The sequence below is a fragment of the Haliotis rufescens genome, unplaced genomic scaffold (assembly GCF_023055435.1).
Source record: "Haliotis rufescens isolate VD_foot unplaced genomic scaffold, xgHalRufe1.0.p SCAF_50, whole genome shotgun sequence".
NCBI classification, from domain to species: domain Eukaryota; kingdom Metazoa; phylum Mollusca; class Gastropoda; order Lepetellida; family Haliotidae; genus Haliotis; species Haliotis rufescens.
In genome coordinates this window covers 2,008,025-2,030,193 of record NW_025964224.1, presented here as the reverse complement: position 1 = coordinate 2,030,193, position 22,169 = coordinate 2,008,025, and the positions used below count along the sequence as shown (strand labels likewise).

Below are 22,169 nucleotides of genomic sequence, written 5' to 3'. Positions count from 1 at the left end.
TCAGTATATATTTCTGTCTGACATCACACACCAGATCATACACAACATTCAACCATCAATATATATATCTGTCTGATATCACACACCTGGGTTCGATTCCTGACATTGGTACAATGTGTGAAACTCATTTCTTGCGTCCTCCGCTGTGATATTGCTGGAATATTGCTAAAAGTGACGTAATACCATACTCAGTCACTCTCATATCAAACACCACGATGACCAATGTTTCAACGGTTGTCTGTTTATTCCCCTGTATTTACCACTGTTTACACAACACTCATATTTTCCTCATACTATCGTTAATGCTGTAATTAAAGATAAGACTGCTTTATAAAAATGGCCTTCTGTTTGGAAGTCACAATCAAGAAGTATTAAACCTCTCTGACACCTTGTTGTGATATAGTGAATAGTAAAACCAGGCAGCCTTTTCATGACCCTCTTTAACCATGTTAACAACAGCACACAGAGGAAACAGTACAAAAAGTCTCCGTCAAACACAGGCTACTTCCTTCACGCTTCACTGATCACAGAGGCAATCAGTGATTCAGTCACCTGTAACCAGGTGTGAGAGTACTCGTTAGTGAAACATGATATGTGATACCTGTTGCAGCTTTGCCTGTTTAGCAGGTATGAGGCAGTCAAAGATGTGTCGCTGTGTTACAGTGTACAAAGATTTGTGGCTGTGTTACAGTCTACAAAGATGTGTGGCTGTGTTACAGTCTACAAAGATGTGTCGCTGTGTTACAATCTACAAAGATGTGTGGCTGTGTTACATTCAACAATAATGTGTGGCTGTGTTACAGTGTACAAAGATGTGTCGCTGTGTTACAGTGTACAAAGATGTGTGGCTGTGTTACAGTGTACAAAGATGTGTGGCTGTGTTACAGTGTACAAAGATGTGTCGCTGTGTTACAGTGTACAAAGATGTGTGGCTGTGTTACAGTGTACAAAGATGTGTGGCTGTGTTACAGTGTACAAAGATGTGTGGCTGTGTTACAGTCTACAAAGATGTGTCGCTGTGTTACAGTGTACAAAGATGTGTCGCTGTGTTACATTCAACAATAATGTGTGGCTGTGTTACAGTCTACAAAGATGTGTGGCTGTGTTACAGTGTACAAAGATGTGTCGCTGTGTTACATTCAACAATAATGTGTGGCTGTGTTACAGTGTACAAAGATGTGTCGCTGTGTTACATTCAACAATAATGTGTGGCTGTGTTACAGTCTACAAAGATGTGTCGCTGTGTTACATTCAACAATAATGTGTGGCTGTTACAGTGTACAAAGATGTGTCGCTGTGTTACATTCAACAATAATGTGTGGCTGTGTTACAGTGTACAAAGATGTGTCGCTGTGTTACATTCAACAATAATGTGTGGCTGTGTTACAGTGTACAAAGATGTGTCGCTGTGTTACATTCAACAATAATGTGTGGCTGTGTTACAGTCTACAAAGATGTGTGGCTGTGTTACAGTCTACAAAGATGTGTCGCTGTGTTACATTCAACAATAATGTGTGGCTGTGTTACAGTCTACAAAGATGTGTGGCTGTGTTACAGTGTACAAAGATGTGTCGCTGTGTTACATTCAACAATAATGTGTGGCTGTGTTACAGTCTACAAAGATGTGTGGCTGTGTTACAGTCAACAATAATGTGTGGCTGTGTTACAGTCTACAAAGATGTGTGGCTGTGTTACAGTCTACAAAGATGTGTGGCTGTGTTACAGTGTACAAAGATGTGTCGCTGTGTTACATTCAACAATAATGTGTGGCTGTGTTACAATCTACAAAGATGTGTGGCTGTGTTACATTCAACAATAATGTGTGGCTGTGTTACAGTGTACAAAGATGTGTCGCTGTGTTACAGTGTACAAAGATGTGTGGCTGTGTTACAGTGTACAAAGATGTGTGGCTGTGTTACAGTGTACAAAGATGTGTCGCTGTGTTACAGTGTACAAAGATGTGTGGCTGTGTTACAGTGTACAAAGATGTGTGGCTGTGTTACAGTGTACAAAGATGTGTGGCTGTGTTACAGTCTACAAAGATGTGTCGCTGTGTTACAGTGTACAAAGATGTGTCGCTGTGTTACATTCAACAATAATGTGTGGCTGTGTTACAGTCTACAAAGATGTGTGGCTGTGTTACAGTGTACAAAGATGTGTCGCTGTGTTACATTCAACAATAATGTGTGGCTGTGTTACAGTCTACAAAGATGTGTGGCTGTGTTACAGTGTACAAAGATGTGTCGCTGTGTTACATTAAACAATAATGTGTGGCTGTGTTACAGTGTACAAAGATGTGTCGCTGTGTTACATTCAACAATAATGTGTGGCTGTGTTACAGTCTACAAAGATGTGTCGCTGTGTTACATTCAACAATAATGTGTGGCTGTGTTACAGTCTACAAAGATGTGTCGCTGTGTTACATTCAACAATAATGTGTGGCTGTGTTACAGTGTACAAAGATGTGTCGCTGTGTTACATTCAACAATAATGTGTGGCTGTGTTACAGTGTACAAAGATGTGTCGCTGTGTTACATTCAACAATAATGTGTGGCTGTGTTACAGTCTACAAAGATGTGTGGCTGTGTTACAGTCTACAAAGATGTGTCGCTGTGTTACATTCAACAATAATGTGTGGCTGTGTTACAGTCTACAAAGATGTGTGGCTGTGTTACAGTGTACAAAGATGTGTCGCTGTGTTACAGTCAACAATAATGTGTGGCTGTGTTACAGTCTACAAAGATGTGTGGCTGTGTTACAGTCAACAATAATGTGTGGCTGTGTTACAGTCTACAAAGATGTGTGGCTGTGTTACAGTGTACAAAGATGTGTCGCTGTGTTACATTCAACAATAATGTGTGGCTGTGTTACAGTCTACAAAGATGTGTGGCTGTGTTACAGTCAACAATAATGTGTGGCTGTGTTACAGTCTACAAAGATGTGTGGCTGTGTTACAGTCTACAAAGATGTGTGGCTGTGTTACAGTCTACAAAGATGTGTCGCTGTGTTACATTCAACAATAATGTGTGGCTGTGTTACAATCTACAAAGATGTGTCGCTGTGTTACAGTCTACAAAGATGTGTGGCTGTGTTACAGTGTACAAAGATGTGTGGCTGTGTTACAGTGTACAAAGATGTGTCGCTGTGTTACAGTGTACAAAGATGTGTGGCTGTGTTACAGTGTACAAAGATGTGTTGCTGTGTTACATTCAACAATAATGTGTGGCTGTGTTACAGTGTACAAAGATATGTCGCTGTGTTACAGTGTACAAAGATGTGTGGCTGTGTTACAGTCTACAAAGATGTGTCGCTGTGTTACATTCAACAATAATGTGTGGCTGTGTTACAGTCTACAAAGATGTGTGGCTGTGTTACATTCAACAATAATGTGTGGCTGTGTTACAGTCTACAAAGATGTGTGGCTGTGTTACAGTCTACAAAGATGTGTGGCTGTGTTACATTCAACAATAATGTGTGGCTGTGTTACAGTCTACAAAGATGTGTGGCTGTGTTACAGTCAACAATAATGTGTGGCTGTGTTACAGTCTACAAAGATGTGTGGCTGTGTTACATTCAACAATAATGTGTGGCTGTGTTACAGTCTACAAAGATGTGTCGCTGTGTTACATTCAACAATAATGTGTGGCTGTGTTACAGTCTACAAAGATGTGTGGCTGTGTTACAGTCAACAATAATGTGTGGCTGTGTTACAATCTACAAAGATGTGTGGCTGTGTTACAGTGTACAAAGATGTGTGGCTGTGTTACAGTCTACAAAGATGTGTGGCTGTGTTACAGTGTACAAAGATGTGTGGCTGTGTTACAGTCTACAAAGATGTGTCGCTGTGTTACATTCAACAATAATGTGTGGCTGTGTTACAGTCTACAAAGATGTGTGGCTGTGTTACAGTCTACAAAGATGTGTGGCTGTGTTACAGTGTACAAAGATGTGTCGCTGTGTTACAGTGTACAAAGATGTGTCGCTGTGTTACAGTGTACAAAGATGTGTGGCTGTGTTACAGTGTACAAAGATGTGTCGCTGTGTTACATTCAACAATAATGTGTGGCTGTGTTACAGTGTACAAAGATGTGTCGCTGTGTTACAGTGTACAAAGATGTGTGGCTGTGTTACAGTGTACAAAGATGTGTGGCTGTGTTACAGTGTACAAAGATGTGTCGCTGTGTTACAGTCTACAAAGATGTGTGGCTGTGTTACAGTCTACAAAGATGTGTGGCTGTGTTACAGTCTACAAAGATGTGTCGCTGTGTTACAGTCTACAAAGATGTGTGGCTGTGTTACATTCAACAATAATGTGTGGCTGTGTTACAGTGTACAAAGATGTGTGGCTGTGTTACATTCAACAATAATGTGTGGCTGTTACAGTGTACAAAGATGTGTCGCTGTGTTACATTCAACAATAATGTGTGGCTGTGTTACAGTGTACAAAGATGTGTCGCTGTGTTACATTCAACAATAATGTGTGGCTGTGTTACAGTCTACAAAGATGTGTGGCTGTGTTACAGTGTACAAAGATGTGTGGCTGTGTTACAATCTACAAAGATGTACCCCTGTGTTACAGTGACAAAGATGTGTCGCTGTGTTACAGTGTACAAAGATGTGTGGCTGTGTTACAGTGTACAAAGATGTGTGGCTGTGTTACAGTGTACAAAGATGTGTCGCTGTGTTACAATCTACAAAGATGTGTGGCTGTGTTACAGTGTACAAAGATGTGTCGCTGTGTTACAGTCTACAAAGATGTGTGGCTGTGTTACAGTGTACAAAGATGTGTGGCTGTGTTACAGTGTACAAAGATGTGTGGCTGTGTTACATTCTACAAAGATGTGTGGCTGTGTTACAGTGTACAAAGATGTGTGGCTGTGTTACAGTCAACAATAATGTGTGGCTGTGTTACAGTGTACAAAGATGTGTCGCTGTGTTACATTCAACAATAATGTGTGGCTGTGTTACAGTCTACAAAGATGTGTGGCTGTGTTACAGTGTACAAAGATGTGTCGCTGTGTTACAATCTACAAAGATGTGTGGCTGTGTTACAGTGTACAAAGATGTGTCGCTGTGTTACAGTCTACAAAGATGTGTGGCTGTGTTACAGTGTACAAAGATGTGTGGCTGTGTTACAGTGTACAAAGATGTACCCCTGTGTTACAGCTAACAAAGATGTACCCCTGTGTTACAGCTAACAAAAATGTACCCCTGTGTTACAGCCGACAAAAATGTACCCCTGTGTTACAGCCATAAAGATGTGTCACTGTGTTACTGTTACAACAAAGATGTGTCCCTGTGTAACAGCTAGCATGGTTCTGTCTGGGATTAATCAACCACCTGTCCAATCAATACTGACAAATGCCACATGTGATTGAGGACTGTGGTCACTGCCTGATCTGATTTCCGATTTAACAATTAAGTTTCCTCACGGTTAACTGACCCGGTACAAGTGAGTTAGCAAAGTAATTTATGTATCTTTTTGTTGTTTTGTGCTGACTCGGCATTATTTGTCTGCAACAGCTGCTTCCTGTTGAATGATGATACTTGACAAAGTTAACACAACTATGTATCAACATAACGTGCGCATACTGGTAAACACTTTTAAGTCAGCGGTGGAAACTGACAGTTTTCACCCACTGGTCCTTATAATGATAACAAATAGCAAAACCCTTAAAAAGAGCAAATTTCTACTTGTCTTTATTATACCTTAGGCATTGGGCAGTTTGGCAAGGACTACAAGACTAGTGCCAATTTCTAACGCTGTCAGTAATACATTTTCTACTTTTTCTTTTTCTAAATGAAAATGACATTAATATGTATAAATAATGGAATTTTCCACCACACTCTCAAAGAAGAGATAAACAGGCAGGCCGGATGACTGGTTTGCAAATGTAAACTATTCACCTGGCAACTCATTTTGCTCAAACTGTTGCTGTTTCGGGGAAAAAAATATATTAATTAAACATAGATTCAACGGCAGGACACCACAACATCAACATATGGTGCACTGTTATTTCATAATTTACAAAATTAAGCAAGTAAATAACAGCTGGTTGATAATTCCTCGAGCAAATAATCTACCCATTCATGACTGTATCATTGTGATCAGGTAGCAATTATTCATAATGAGGAAACCAAAGCTGCTTCATATGCAGATGTGGAACTAATCGACACTACATCTGTCACAAGCTCAAACACAAGCAGTTTTCACCTTCTGTAAAAACCTTGAATGAATAACCGGAACACGTCACACGGAAACTATTCCGAGTTTTTTAGAACCCATTTCACGAAGGTATTGTAGTACAACCTCGGTCATCACCACAAGACTCCACAGAACACAGGCAACAGTGAGAAGGCGGTTGCCAAACATAGCCTGTGTACAGCTCAAGGTCATTTAGGGGTGAAAAGATACATCGGTGCACCGTAGTTTTTCATGTGACAATACGATACACGATATGTTTTTTTCTGCATCGAAACAAGAAGATACACTTGCTGAAATAAATTACTTACTACTCGTTTATTGATGTTTTTGTCAGTCAGAAAAAATGTGATGCAATTAGCGTTTTAAGTTCACTACTAAAAATAGCCGCTATGAACATGTGTCTACAGGAAGCTTTTCGTTTTTAACCTGCTCTGAAATAGTTATTGTCAAGAAGTTTCCATGCGATTCGACATAAATATGGGTATTGCGATACGTATCAAATTGTGACCTATGTATCATGATACGTATCGTATTGTGACCTATGTATCATGATACGTATCGTATTGTGACCTATGTATCATGGTACATATCGTATTGTGACCTATGTATCATGATACGTATCGTATTGTGACCTATGTATCATGATACGTATCATATAGTGACCTTGCTGTATCGTTTCACCCATAAGTTCATTCCCAATTGATTACTCATATTTACTGTCATAATAACTTCAAATTATTTAGGGGGGGCACAGGTGGCCCAGTCGTCTAAAGCGACGCGATTCGCTGTGCAGAGTTGCGTCCTTTGGACACGCCAGAAACCCATGATCGTGGGTTCGAATCCCGGTTCACTCGATTATGTTACTAGGTTTGTCAGCACCATACCCGTGCTCGTGGGTTTCACCGAAGTGGTAAACGTCTGAGACCTGCATCACTTCAGGCTTTCCTCCCACATTAAAGGGGAAGTGTACACGCAAAAATCACTTTCTTTCTTTTTCTAAACAAAACGCAATTTTAGAATTAGTTAGTATCTGTGTTTGAAAATATACACTCATTTTTTCTCACAGTGAAAGTAGGAAGCTCACAATAGTGTTAAAATGATATGCCGTTATGAGGCCTTCGTTTTACGAGCAAAATAGGCCTGAGTTATCCCCCTTAGATTATGACGTAATTGGTGCTAATTCAACTGGGTCCCTGTCTATTCTCAACGCAAAAGATATCAAGGACCAGTTTTTATGTAAAACAACATGGTCTACGACACACTCCGGCGCAGTGGTGACTCAGTATAACACAATTCTGGCTGGCATCTGAGACGCTAAAATCACAAAACTGTACCTACACCACGTGAAGCGGCTCTAACAAAGCATGATGACGTCATAATGTTTATCAAATGGCACCAATGACGTCATATTGCAAGGGGCATAAGCCATGGTGTTTTTGTTATGGAAATAGAACACTTAGTAAATGTGAAAAATATAAATCGTTTTAATGCAAAAAATATGTTAATTAAATATGATGTTTTTATATTTTTGTCTATGACACTTCTATGTTAACACTTTTAATGTGGAAAAAGTACAAGACAAATTGGTTCATTTCCGTGTGAACTTGCCCTTTAAGCTGACACGCTGTGATATAACTGGAATACTGTTAAAAGCAGCGTTAAACCCAACTCACTCACTCACTCAAAGTGCTTAAACCTCCAGCCAACATTACACATTCATTTCAGCAATACCTTCCTGCCTCAAACAATGTGCATACCACCAAGTGTTATAAGATGTTATCACCATATCTGATACAAATACAGTCAGATAAAACTGATTATCAGTTAATTTCAAAGCTGTGATAACCATTATAAGAGGTGACCATGGTTACCAGTGATAAAAATTTAGCATGAAATTTACCACTGATCTTGTTCAGGTAGAAAACAATATGCGATATATTTCCCAAAAGAATGATTATCACTGTCAAGGGTAACAAAAAAGTTTTAAACTCGAAATTATTTTTCCCCTACACACTAGAATTGAAAATAAAAACGCCCTATGAATTGTCTCCTTCATCAGTAGAGGACGTAACATGTACGCGAGACGGCTCTCCCGTCTCGCGTACAAGTGACCACCTGAGAGGGGGTCACTCGTATGCGTGACGGTCTGTCATTGGACCATGGATTTCTGCATGTTGCTCATAAATGTCTCTACAAGCGTTATTTGTGAAAATAATAAAACAAAATTAAGTACAGTTATTGATTATCCCACTAGTTATCGAATGATATGAAAAAAATGTCATAAGAAAAAAAATAAACGGTCAAATTGGGAGAAAAATGTGTAAAAATCGAGCAAAATGTTCTGTTTTTGACAGCGATTTTCTCCTATGTACATATTTTTCAGAAACTAACACGTAGTATTTTCTAAAAGCTTATTCATCGTAGAGTTACAAAATATATAAATTATTTCACGCACACCAACGCACACCCATTTTCCATCGCGTTGAAACATGTTTACTTTCTTCGAAACTGCGCGAACCGTCTCGCGTACAAGTGACTGGTCGACAAGCCGATAAAGGGAGGTAACCGATGCCTGACTAAAATGTTCAATCGGAACATCCGTCTTGTTACACTAAATGTGTCTGAATCAGAATGATGCGTGTAATATGCACGATATTTATTTAGCGCGTAGTTTCGTGGTTAGAACAAGGGGGAAATGTATTTTGATCACGTATTAGAAAAACAATTTTGCAGTGGGTAATATATTTTTAGGTGGAAGTTAAATTGTTGGAAAACAAAGTATTTCTGTGAAAAAATGAGTAATGCACATAACATATTGAAATTAAAAGAGTCAAATTTGCCGATTTTGGACAGCGATTTTCATCTATGTGCATATTTTTCAGAAACATAATTTCAGTATTTTCTTAAAGCTTATTCGTCGTAGTGTAACAACATATATAAATTATTTCACGCACACCAACGCACACCTATGTGCCAGCGCGTTGAAACATATCTACTTTCCTCAAACTGCTCGCAGTTGCTAAACAAGTCGTCCCACAGCCCCGTTACGCGTACGAGAGACGGCTCTCCGAACAAGCAGTGAAACACGGCCTGAGAGAGAGTCACTTGTAGGCGTGACTGCCTGTCGAAGGATTACAGATGTCTGCATGTGACACCAAAAAACCGTCTCTACACACTTCCTATGTGATTATATAAACAAATATACGTAGCTGACTGTTAGATGCTTGTTATCGAACGATATACAAAGTAGAAAAATAAATTAAAGGGGTCACATTTGGAGAGAAATGTACGAAATTGGAGCCAAATTTGTCGATTTTGGACAGCGATATTCTCCTATGTGCATATTTTTCAGATACATAATTTCAGTGTTTTCTTAAAGCTTATTCGTCGTTGTATAACAACATATATAAATTATTTCACGCACACCAACGCACACCTATGTGCCAGCGCGTTGAAACATATCTACTTTCCTCAAACTGCTCGCAATTGCTAAACAAGTCGTCCCACAGCCCCGTTACGCGTACGAGAGGCGGCTCTCCGAACAAGCAGTGAAACACGGCCTGAGAGAGAGAGTCACTTGTAGGCGTGACTGCCTGGTCAACATCCATAGATTACAGATGTCCATAAAAACAAACATACGTAGTTATTGACTGTTGTAATACTTGTTATCGAACAATTTAACATCAAAACTAACGAATAATTGGCGTCATTTTGCATGGTGTTTGTCATGCACCTCACTGTCGCAGTTTAATTAGCATCTCTATATGATTATGTAAAAGAATATTTGAAACGGTCCGAAAGGCATGCATTAGGCACCTCTGTTCAAAATGTAAACATATTAACTTGGTCTCGTCGCCATATGGCTGAAATAATACCGATTCGACGTTAAAAATTAACTCGCTCACTCTTATTTCAGAATAGGTGCGTTAGTTTTCTAACAAGAGAAAGGTTCGATCACGTGATACCCTGCACAACCGCAGTGGGGGGTGAAAATAAGGCGAGCATGGCCGAGTGAGCTCGGGGGTTATCGGCAATTGTTTGTAAATCTTGCCTCGCGAACGATCGACGTATCGGCACTTTTAATGACTGTCAGATCAATATTTAGGACAGAATATACATTAATTTGTGAGATGATGTCTTGGAACATGTATGACACGATAAACTTTCTTTATACTCAAAATATACCCGAGCACAGGTGGACAGGAAATTATATAATCTGGTCCAAACGGCCTATCACGCAAGCAGAATACACTACTATATAGAATATACTACTGCATCGCACGTGTTTTACCTAATTGCCGAGACTGCCTGTATATTCAGTGCAATTTGAGGTGGTCATAAATCCTACAGGTCCCTCCCCGTACCTATACATGGCCTTTTGGCCCTGAAGGACTGGCCGTGTGCGCGCTCACAATGTATATTTCCAAATACAATATACAATTCCAAATATATATTTTTTTTCATTACTAACACCATACCCCATAGATGCGGTAAAGTAAATATAAAATTGGATTTGCTTTAGGGTTTGTACCCCCCCCCCCCCCCCCCCCCCCCAACAGAGATTGATTTATTTATACTTTATTAGGTCATTTATGCTAAAGATATGTAAACCATTATATATGCCTATCAAAGACTTCGCAGAAACCGTGCTTGTATAAATTTCGTTGGCTTCCTTTGGATATGAAGAAGAAGAAGAAAGAAGAAGAAAAATAGTTTATTTAAGTGTCCAGCGGTGTATACATAAAATTACTTCAATTTATACAAGAGGTAAAATATATTAAAATATATACATCGCCCGGCCAGCGTGGGCCTATTAGACACTAATGTTCTTAAAAGCACCGCAAGTGCTAAAATAGTTATGTTGGACAGTGGTTTATTTGTTAATGGTGCACAAAATACGAGATAAAAGTATAATGCTCGTACATTTATGACAAGCATTGCCATACAATGACATGTTTTATCAAATATAAAATATACAGAGGCATACAATACTGGAATGGGTTTATGACACGTTGTTATATAACCTACGTTTGTACATGGATTTAATTAGTGCAGCTACAGAATAGGATAAATTATCGCACTTCATAAGGAATGTGGTTTGATCTATAGGGGTCATGAGACAAAAATTTGGGCAAAGAGACGAGGCATAACCCCAGACATATTCTCGTTGATCTGCATAAAGAAAACACGTTGTTAAGAAATGAACCTCGTCTTCGATACTGTTTGTATTACAGTGTTTACAAATACGATTATGTAAGGGAATTTTTGGTTTCAAGAAACGACCGAGTTCAATTTCCAGAGGGAGGGTACCACATCTAAATTTAGCAAATATACTACGGTGTTCTCTGTTGGCTAAATCAATGACATATTTGGAGGTACTTAAAGACGTTTTAAACAAACGATATGTTCTTAACTTAATACCATTTGTTAATCCTCTGTCATCCCAGAGCTGTTCCAACCATAATTCCTTATCCTTATTGATGAGTATATTTCTAGCAAGGTCGAAGTCACAAGAAAATAGGTTAGTTATAACAGAAGTAATTGATTTCACATCGAATAATTTCTTAACTGAATTATCCCATGACTTACGAAATTTAGATGACCATCTTTGCACTATATGCATTAGCCTGTTTTCATCTGCCAAACTCAGCCTTTTCCAGAAACGTACTATCTCAATTTTTTGCTTTGTATAGTTAGATGACCAGCCCATTTCCCCCCTTACTGCCAAATTAGGTGTTTTGTTGCCTACTCCCAAGAAAAAGCGGCAAGCTCTATTTTGGATAGCGTTAATACAACTAAATTCTTTGGTGCCCCAAATAGCTGAACCATATGATAAAATTGGTTGAACTAAGTTATTGTATAATGTAGTGAATACATCATAATCCATGCCGCCCACCCCTTTAAACTTACTGATAATTACCCCAAGTGCCCTACTGGCTGATTTAGATATTTCTTTTGCTGTATAATTCATATCTAAGTTTTCATGTAACCAAAGCCCAAGATACTTATATGAATGAACAATTTCTATATTTTCCGCACCACAAGTAAAGTGATAGGATGACTTAACAGAGGATATGTTACGATAATGAACAATTTTTGTTTTTTTGCTATTTATTTGAAGGCGCCATTTCTTGCACCAATTGCCGACACAGGTTAACATTGATTGTAATGACTTTTCATCGGGTGCTAAAAGAGCGATATCGTCAGCATACAATAAAATACTGATTATAGAATTATCAACCTTTATTCCGCATTTAAGATCATTAATTTCTTTAACTAAATCATTAATAAAAACAGAAAATAGCGTAGGCGACAGAACACAACCTTGTTTTACACCGCTTAATACAGCGAAGCTGTCAGTCATTTTACCATTTATAAAAACCCGAGAGCTATTATTTTCATATAGCGATTTAACTGATCGGAAGAACTTTCCGTTTATTCCCAATCTATGTAATTTATACCAAAGACAGTCGCGATTCACACGATCAAAGGCTTTCATGGCGTCGATATAACAGACGTAAGTTGGGAGTTTAACAGATTTACGGTTTTTGATAATGGAGAATAAAGTATAAATGTGTTCCGTTGTACTTCTTTTAGTGCGGAAGCCGTTTTGCTCTTCTGCCAAAATATCATTTAATTCCAACCATCTAGAAAAACGAGTATTTGACACAGCCTACCCACATGTGTGATTCGAGTTGCTAAGCGAAATCAGTATACACGTCCCTGATATGCTGCCGATTGGTGCGAGTAGTGATTCAACTTGGATTGGAATTGACACTTATTGAGGTTAACTAATCTGCATAAGCACCGGTTACGTGTTCTTTCATAATGGGATTATCAGAGCATGCGCTTTTAAAATAAAGTTTGGTAGCGGAATAGAAATTGAACTAGTACGCTGCTACAGTTCCTTACTTACCCATAAATTGTGGAAAATACCACTACAGGATACACCGACGCGTGTGTAGTGACTGGAAAAACTTCGGATCCCCATCCAGTAGGTCCACGGAAAGAATGCACATATTGAACTAAGGACGAAAACCTTTTCGTCAGCAGATCCATAACTTTAGTCGTAGTGTGGATGAATAAACGGTTATGCTCACGCTTGACAAATCTAAATATGACGAATGAATTAACAGGTGTTGAACAGTTGCATTAGTTTACATGACATCAACCACTACGTCGTGAATGGATATTTATTCATAAAATAGTAATTGCTAAACGGTAACAACATATATTCAATATGAAACAGCACGGACCTACATGTGATGCAGGTGATTAAAACCGCTTAGTTGTGGGCATAGTCTGACCACCGACTGGCTCACACTGGCTAATCCCCATCTGATCGATCAATATACAACTGTAACGTGTTAAAATATGCACTCGTCTATATTTATATTATTTCAGACATTGTCATGTTACTGATAATACGGGGTTAAATACGAAATGCTATACATTATCATTGCCTGTTTTCAATTGTGTTCATACAAGAACATGATTCAATTTCGTCTGCTGTCATTACACCACCAGTTAAAAAATTATATGGGAGGGGGCATCAATTGGTGCGGGAATCGTATATAGGTAACTTTCGGGTCTCTCGAGGGGATACGTATAAATAGTAATCCTCCAGACTTTTACAAACGAAATATATTTTATACTGTTAGCACCTTCTTTGTTTTTAACGAGCCTACTATCAAAGTTCTTGCAGCAAATACTGTGCTATAGTTAATCACTGTCACTGTCCTTGTGAAATTGAGGCTGTAATTTGAGAACACGGTACCAGCACCAATTGCCTTCAGTTGTATATTGTCGTTTAACAACGCGCATTTTGATAGGCTGACTGTTGACTCGTGAGCAGCCAAGCTCAGGTATTAACCGTTCGCTATCGTAAACATTGTCGTTGACAATACACACGGGTTCTCTCTATACCCGTTATTTCGTTATAAGCGCTTTCATCATTGTAGTATTCTATTCTATTCTCATCACTTTATTATGAGGACAACAAAACGCGGGTCAGTCGTCTCGCCGGCGCCTCTTCAATTAGATCGCGTAATCACAAGATGCAAATTAGCACAACACCGGAAATCCTGTTATTACACGATTGAATATTCCATTCAATACTTTTCAGATATACGAATCGTGCATCAATGAACGGATTTATTTCCAGAAACACCGCTGACGAACAGGTAGATGTGAGCTGATTGCTATTTCCGGCCTATAATTTTCGAGAAAATACATGCGGTATTTTTAATATCTGCATATAAAACAATGCCAAGCAGAACAGAAAATATAGGATACTGCGCATAATATGATAATGACCGTGTATACACTAATCGACAACAAAAACACGTCAATGTGGCTGCTGCTCAGATAGGTGTCGTTTGGCGCAGCAAGAATAGAGCGAACCGCAATCAGGCGGATTTATCATGATGACTAAGCGTTTCTCCACTGCAACAAAAGGCTAAATTGTATATCACGTGATCGGACATTTTGATAGTTTTTCTTGTTATATCGCCGAGGAACAATTATCGCTAACCGTAATAGCGCGCACGTGGTTGCATCTCATTTTAGTTTTGAGAGTCTTAGTTTTCATAAGAGGAGAGAAATATTTAACCGAAAACAATGATCAAAAGGACTCTTGTGCGGAAATATTTTTTCAAAACCCGCCATATTCACCTTGCTCAATATCTTCAATATCCTATCTTCCTCAAAATACAATTCTGAAATCTATTTGAGGTACACATAGGGATAAGCAAGATCGAATTTGGGGAATATTGTCAGTTTGCAAAGAACAAATTGATAATAGCATTTCTTATTACTTTTGGTGAATTAAAATAATATTGAGCGCGATAACTGAAATATCCCCAAAATGTAATTTGTAAACTGGAACTGTGGGCGTGATCACGTGCTGTAAGGCGATTGCGAGAGCTGGTACAATAAGTCACCGGTAAAGTTTCCACTGTTCCCTATCGTAGCACAGACAGACATTGTAACGCTATAACCGAAATCAACTGAATCTTATTCAAGAAAGCGCATATGCTCACAGTTTCACAAAAATTAAAGTTATTGGTACATTCAACTTTGTAGCCTGCAGCCTCGGGTTTCGCGGTACTTGTCATAAACGGAACAAATGGCACTCACTAACATTTATGATTATTCACTCCTGTTATGCCAAAAGTATGTATTTATGATTTGGCTACTAGTGAAGAAAGTACTGCTAAGTATGAAATTTTGGCCCTAATTATCTCCTAATATATCCTGACCACAGCGCGGGAAAATGTGCGGGCTACGTAACTTCCGTTACCTTATTAGTCTCCATGAATATGTAGATGAGCTAGTTCAGGTCGAGAGAGAAAGTTTATTTGGGAAACTGCCGGTCATATCGCTGTCCATTGACAGATGGGGGTAAGGCAATAATAAAAAAATAAAAAGATACCAGAAGTAAGTATCAATGCGATAATGACCCCTAACTTGCAGCAGACGGAACATTCCGAGGAAATTGAAATTGTTTACGGAGCGAGCACTTCCTGGTTACTGATTGTCATAACAGACACCCGCTAAAAGGCGTGTCCCGCGTGAGCGACCGGAAATCACAAATGCCGCGATACGATGAATGCCGCGGTACCACGAGGTCAGAGTATACACGGAATATGCCAGAAATAACATGAAAAAATTGCGATAACTGGTCGCTAGCTTCGACGTGTACACTTTCAAGTGTATCCAGTCCAGAATGACATGTTGACATGTTTTAACTGTTCGAAAATAGGGTATGTGAAAATAGGAAGGCGGATGCCCCGATGCACACGCGACCCGCCAGTCACGACCTTGGGTGGATTGTTGTGGTCCCTCTCGGCAGTGGGTGATTTTACATAGCGCTTTAATTACTTTCGCGGAGGTCGCGGGTGACAGCACAGCCACGGTGATTGAATTAATTAGTATCAAGCGCTTCACTGAGTACTGCGGACCGCACCGTCTCGCGTACAAGAGACGGCAGAGCCGTCACGCGTACACGTTACGTCTGTGACTGTTCATACTGAAAATAGTTTGCAGTATATCTGTATGCCGAGAATGTATTGTTGTGAGCATAGTTTCAACTGTACTGTATATCAACAACATCACCCACGTCTAAGTCTCACAGTAAATATTTAAGAATGGACTTGCACTTTGTGTGCGTTCACTGGAGTATGAACCTTTATAGAGCGAGGCCCACCCTGTACGAATACCAGAGCTTTGCGACATACAATGTCTGACCCTCACTCTATGAATGTTCATACTCTAATGAACGCACACAAGTGAATGTCTATTCTTACAACTCTTTATATCACTATTACGTGTGGCGCGTGGTCCTATGCACAATGTGACGTTAAGCAAGTGACACGTTAAGCAAGTGACTGTTTGAAATGTGCCTCTGTTCACCCTGCAGTGAATGGGTACCAAGTAGGATGAGATGGCAATGTGGTTGTAAACCTAGGACCACACAGGCAGCTTGGGTTGCATACTCCCCAGGGAGCTGAGAATGATTGTTGAGTGCAGCGTGATCCATTGACTGGGGCAATGTCTAAGCTCATTGAGCACGCTAATGCATGGAGTACAGCGCTAAATATAAATGAACTATTACTATTATATACCTTGAAGGATGTATTCACAATGTCATTTAGTAAGTGGGACTTCTTCTCTACACAGTCATACAACAACCAGCTGTAGAATATAACAGTTCCTCAAACTTTGAGGTGACAGTGATTGTGTGCTCAAATTGCTCCACGGCAACACCTAGTGATTTTAGTTTGGTTACAACAAATAGATTCAAATAATGTCATCATTAGATGAGGAAGGATGGTTTTCTCTGTAAAGAATTACCTCAATAAGTCAGTCACAGTGACGTCAATACATGACGGACATGATCAAAGTTGTTAATGAACCTGTGGTATTACATGTGTCAGTCATCATTGATCAATTAGCCGATCGATCATTTAAAGGTGATTATAAAGTTGTGTCAACTAGATACGGAGGTATATGCATACATTTCCGTAGACTGTCACTGGCTTGTTTGTCATGTTTTTTGTTTAACGCCACACTCAGCAATATTCCAGCTATATGACGGCGGTCTGTAAATAATCAAGTCTTGACCAGACAATCCAGTGATTGACATCATGAGCATCGATCCACACAACTGACATGCATCAACCAAGTCAGCGAGTCAGACCACCCGATCCCATTAGTCGCCTCTTACGAAAAGCATAGTAACAACTGATATATTTAGGATAACACTTTCTTAGTAAAGTACAGATTCTAGTACTTTCTTGGGTTGAGTCCCATCTGGGATTTGAACCCACACTGCCAGAGTGAGGTACACTGTGTGTCATACAGTGGCTCTTATAATGTAATACCACCCCTAATATCAATTCATGCACTTGCCAGACTTTCTGGCCTTTCAATTTCTCTTATTCTGCTGTAATATACAGTATGTATATCATATAGAATATGTGATTGTACATATACATATATTATATAAGTGCTTGTATATATATACATATATCAAAGTTGTATATTATCATATATATGTGCTTGTTGTATATATATACATATATTATATATAGAGAGAATCTCACCTGAGTGTCTTTTGATATCAAAAGACACTCGGATGAGATTTTATTTATCATCCAACATCATTCTCCCAACTCTTTCAGTTTGTAGACTCTAATAAGCAGTGTCCTAAGTGTAAAAAGTACTGCTAACAGCTTCAGCAGCAGAGCCATTTGTGATGTCATTTGATTGTGATGTCATGGTAACCAATGACATCACAAAGGTCTGCAAAGCATTGTGATGCAATTTCATTGCAGCGATATCTACAATGTAGATATCACTTGATCTCACCCAAGCATATCTCCTGTGGGAGCCAGTTCTGGATGATAAATGTGCTTGTATATATACATATATCAAAGTTGTATATTTTCATATATTATATGTGCTTGCATACATTGTATATATACATATATTATATATGCGCTTGTAAGTGCTTGAATATATACATATATTATATATGTTCTTGTACATATACATATATTAAATATGCAGACAAATCCAAACGTCAAGGGACAATTTGGCACAGTGTTTACAAATTGCTGTAATATCTGTTGTCAATCATCTCAGCTATTTCGGAACTGATAAGAATGCAGAAAATACAACCAACCAGTTTCACATATCTATCAACATCTTTGAATGTAACCTGTGTCATAATGGTGTCATGCAGAGCTACAGATAAGCAGCGTATTTAAGTAAAATACCCCCCAAAGATATTCAAAACCTAATTACTTTCAATTAACTTGCATACAGAAACGCATGCATCTAATGAAAAACTGAAATGTATGAAAACTGCACATGTAAATACCCAACAAAGCTTCTTCAGCATGCGTACAAAGGAGCTAATTTCCAAAAAAAACACAGTTATGAGCTAATTCACTTTCTGAGTCAAGCCTACATATTTAGAACAGTAATAAACATCAAAAACATTATTTCATTTTTTGTAAAATCTTAAATGTTCACAAATTTGGGGAAAAACCCAATACAGTGATGAATAGATGAGTGAAAAATTATTGGTTACCCCCCCCCTCCCCCCAAAAAAAATGTAATATCCCAATTTAAATAGAAACCCTAGACTAAAAACTCAAAAAGTCATCTGGAGCTCTGTGTCCTGTAACTGACTGATGCTAAAGTGTTTGGGCGGACCTAGTAGTTAGCGTGTTGTAACACATCACCGACACACCACGCGGATTGATAAGTTTGTTCCCACTGTGCCGGCAGATTAATTTGGATTAATTAAGATTAATCCAGTTAATCCAGAAAAGCCGTCATGCCTTGCTGTACAGCCGGCACCAGCCAGGTACTGATTAGCTATGGTGAAAAGTATTCACAAAATTTGTACACAAATGTCAAAGATGAACTTTCATGATTTAACATGTTATATGTAATCATGGTAATTGTGAAAATGAATTTATTTGAGTGAAGACTTTTAATCAAACATGTATAAATGAGTAAGAACATGAAGAAGTACATCATTGCTTCATTTCATGATGGCAAATGTACAAGTGAATGTTCAGTTTATTTCCAAGGTGGCCAGAACCTTTGTTACCAAGGTCATACATTTAGGGTTGAGAGTAGAAGAGTTGCCAAGGTACACTGGAGATGTTGCAAGGCCGGATGTCCTGCAACCATCAACGCCACTGATGGAATGATAACAACGTACAGAGATAGTCACAACCACATGCCTGCTAGTACCAAGACCAAGAGCCTTGTTGACGAATTTCTGGCAAACATGAAGACTCTTGTCAGAACAGATTGCAGACCCGTTCCTTCTATCTATCAGGATCTATCAGGTAATTAACACACCTGAACAATGGTGATGGTGGTTGTTGGGGTGGTGGTTGTTAGGGGAGTGGGGTGCTCAGATAATTAACACACCTGAATAATGGGGATTATCATTACGCTGTGGATTACATGTCAGCAGGTGTTTGGCTGCAACTGACCTCGTTATTGACAAGTATTCCATCGGACAAAGATGCCAAAGTTTGGACTTTATACACTCTTCTCTCCTTGTATGGCTACTTGTATACCTGTGTACAGTCAAGTCTTGTTTATCCGACACTCGTTAATCCGACAATCGGCTTTATCCGACACTAATGATGGCAACGGATTAAATCAGTGCTACTTAGACCCGTTAATCTGACAGTCTCGCATTTTGACACACCTAATTTGCAACAAATTACCGAAATCAGTCTCATTAATCCAACACAGTGATAAGCGTACTCCGTGGTCATCTGCCCGCGAATACACAGCCCATGTTTTGATGCGAGACGAATCGGCTGGTAGCAGCATATAACAATGGCTGCAAAGATAAACTTGCTTAAAAATAAACAATTAATGCTTTGAATAAAGAAAACAGGATAAATCACATGCTTAGATTACCTCAATCTCATTAAAATCAGATACAAGTTCTCGCTATCGACGAGGACATCCCATTACAGGTCACGTCAGAACAACCTTTCGCGAACTATGACCTACCAATGAAATGACCAACAGGAAGTCGATGTTAGCCACTTAGAAAGCAGCTTTCTTAAGCTTTAGGTACCAGTTTCAAACTTGCGACTTCCATTCCAGACTATACCTTTTAAAGTATTTTGAATAAGTCATACAGCCTGGAATAGTTGTTTTGTGTTAAACTTTATAGGTTGCTTGATTAGAAAACATATTCCGCCAACAATGTAACATAAAAATATGAATATTTATTATATATTTTTTATTACTTGTTTATCTATTGTGTAGTTGTCCGAATTTCGATTACGAACGTTGATACTACTAAATTTCGTTTATCCATATAAACATATATATCACATACTCGTTAATCCGACATAGTCATATGCAACCATCGATGTCGGATTAACGGGACTTGACTGTATATGGGCAGAGTTGACCGGTGCTTGTGTACTGTGCACAGCGATGACACACATGGAACTTACACTAAAATCATATACTAAGCCACCAGAAACTCATTCATCTAAAGTCTAATTTTCTAAATAAAGATGCATGATTTGGACCTCCTACACTGATTTCGTCCGACTCAGCAATTAAGTCATTGTGTAAGTTTTTATTGAAATTAGCAGTGTAATTGATTTGAGTTAGCAGTGTAATTGATGAGACATTTTTGAATCGGTATTTCAACTCAAAAGTAGTATGATATATTGATTACTTATAAAATTAAATATTCTGAAAGTGTACAGAAGAATGTTACATCAACTTTATGCTAAATCCACTAAATGTTTAAAATTTTATTATCTGCCTTCTCAATGTCCACAATAATCCTGATAAATGTAAAAAATTCTGTGGCAGTAAATTATCAATTTTGTATCAATATTTCTAAATTTGTACCAAAACACATCAACAATAAACTTTTACCAATACATTGATACCGCAATATACAATGACATCCCAGATTGAAATGTACAGTGTTAAATATCACTGATACTCGAATGCAGCAACACAGTGGAATCTGTGACATGAGCAGCAAGTCCCCGACACCAAACACACCAGGGAAAGGCTGTATAGGTGCAAAGTTCATTCACTTTTATCAGTTTGATATCATTTTCCTTGGTAACCGGCACACATGAGTCATTGGTATCCTCCCTAAACGTAGACCTGCCTAAACGTAGACCTGCCTAAACGTAGACCTGCCTAAACGTAGACCTGCCTAAACGCAGACCCGTTAAAACAACACTCGTTATGGCTGGTTGCATCAGTATTTAGTACCCTGTACCCTTAAGTAAAATGGTATCACCCATGTAACAAGAAAGAAAGCTGGGTAGAGTTCACAATTTTTTATTCAAATGTTATTTCATTGTCATTTATGATTATCAGTCATTTTCACTTGTTTATCATCGTCCTGTACTTAGCATACGTGTAGCTGTCTAGGAGAACTTGTGGGGCACCTTTCTGGGACAAGACATACTCAACTTTCGTAAGTCCAGCCATACCTTAATTGGACGAGGTTGAAGCTCATGTTCAAATATATTTATATGTTATACCATACACATGAGAAGGAAGTATTAGTGATTGAGAACATTTGGTATATTCTTACACAAATCCCACAACTTGTTTAAAGGTAATGTTTGAATAAGATTTGTGATGTACCGGGAGCAGATTAAAGAGAGGAGGAGTTTTTTTAAGACAATGTTGTTGTCCACTACTGCTCATTGTCTCAACATATTGATAATCCCTCATAGCAGGGGAGTGGACCAGTCCATTCATTAATTAGGTGTGACCAGCATGGCCCAATTAATTAGTGAGCTAATTTTAACTGCTTTTTGGGAGGTCTGCATTTTGGAGGTCTACGTTATGGGAGGGAACCGAGTCATTGTGCTGCTAATTAACTTGTCAAATCTGTCAAAGTAAGGTTCTTTCCACCACCGAGGGAATG

At 38.7% G+C, this 22,169-nt stretch overlaps 1 protein-coding gene across 11 annotated transcripts in view; it reads right to left on the bottom strand.

Moving 5' to 3' along the window:
* Window positions 1–22,169, bottom strand: part of LOC124126850 (stromal interaction molecule 1-like) — a 107,920-nt gene that overhangs the window by 84,480 nt on the left and 1,271 nt on the right. The window lies entirely within an intron of this gene.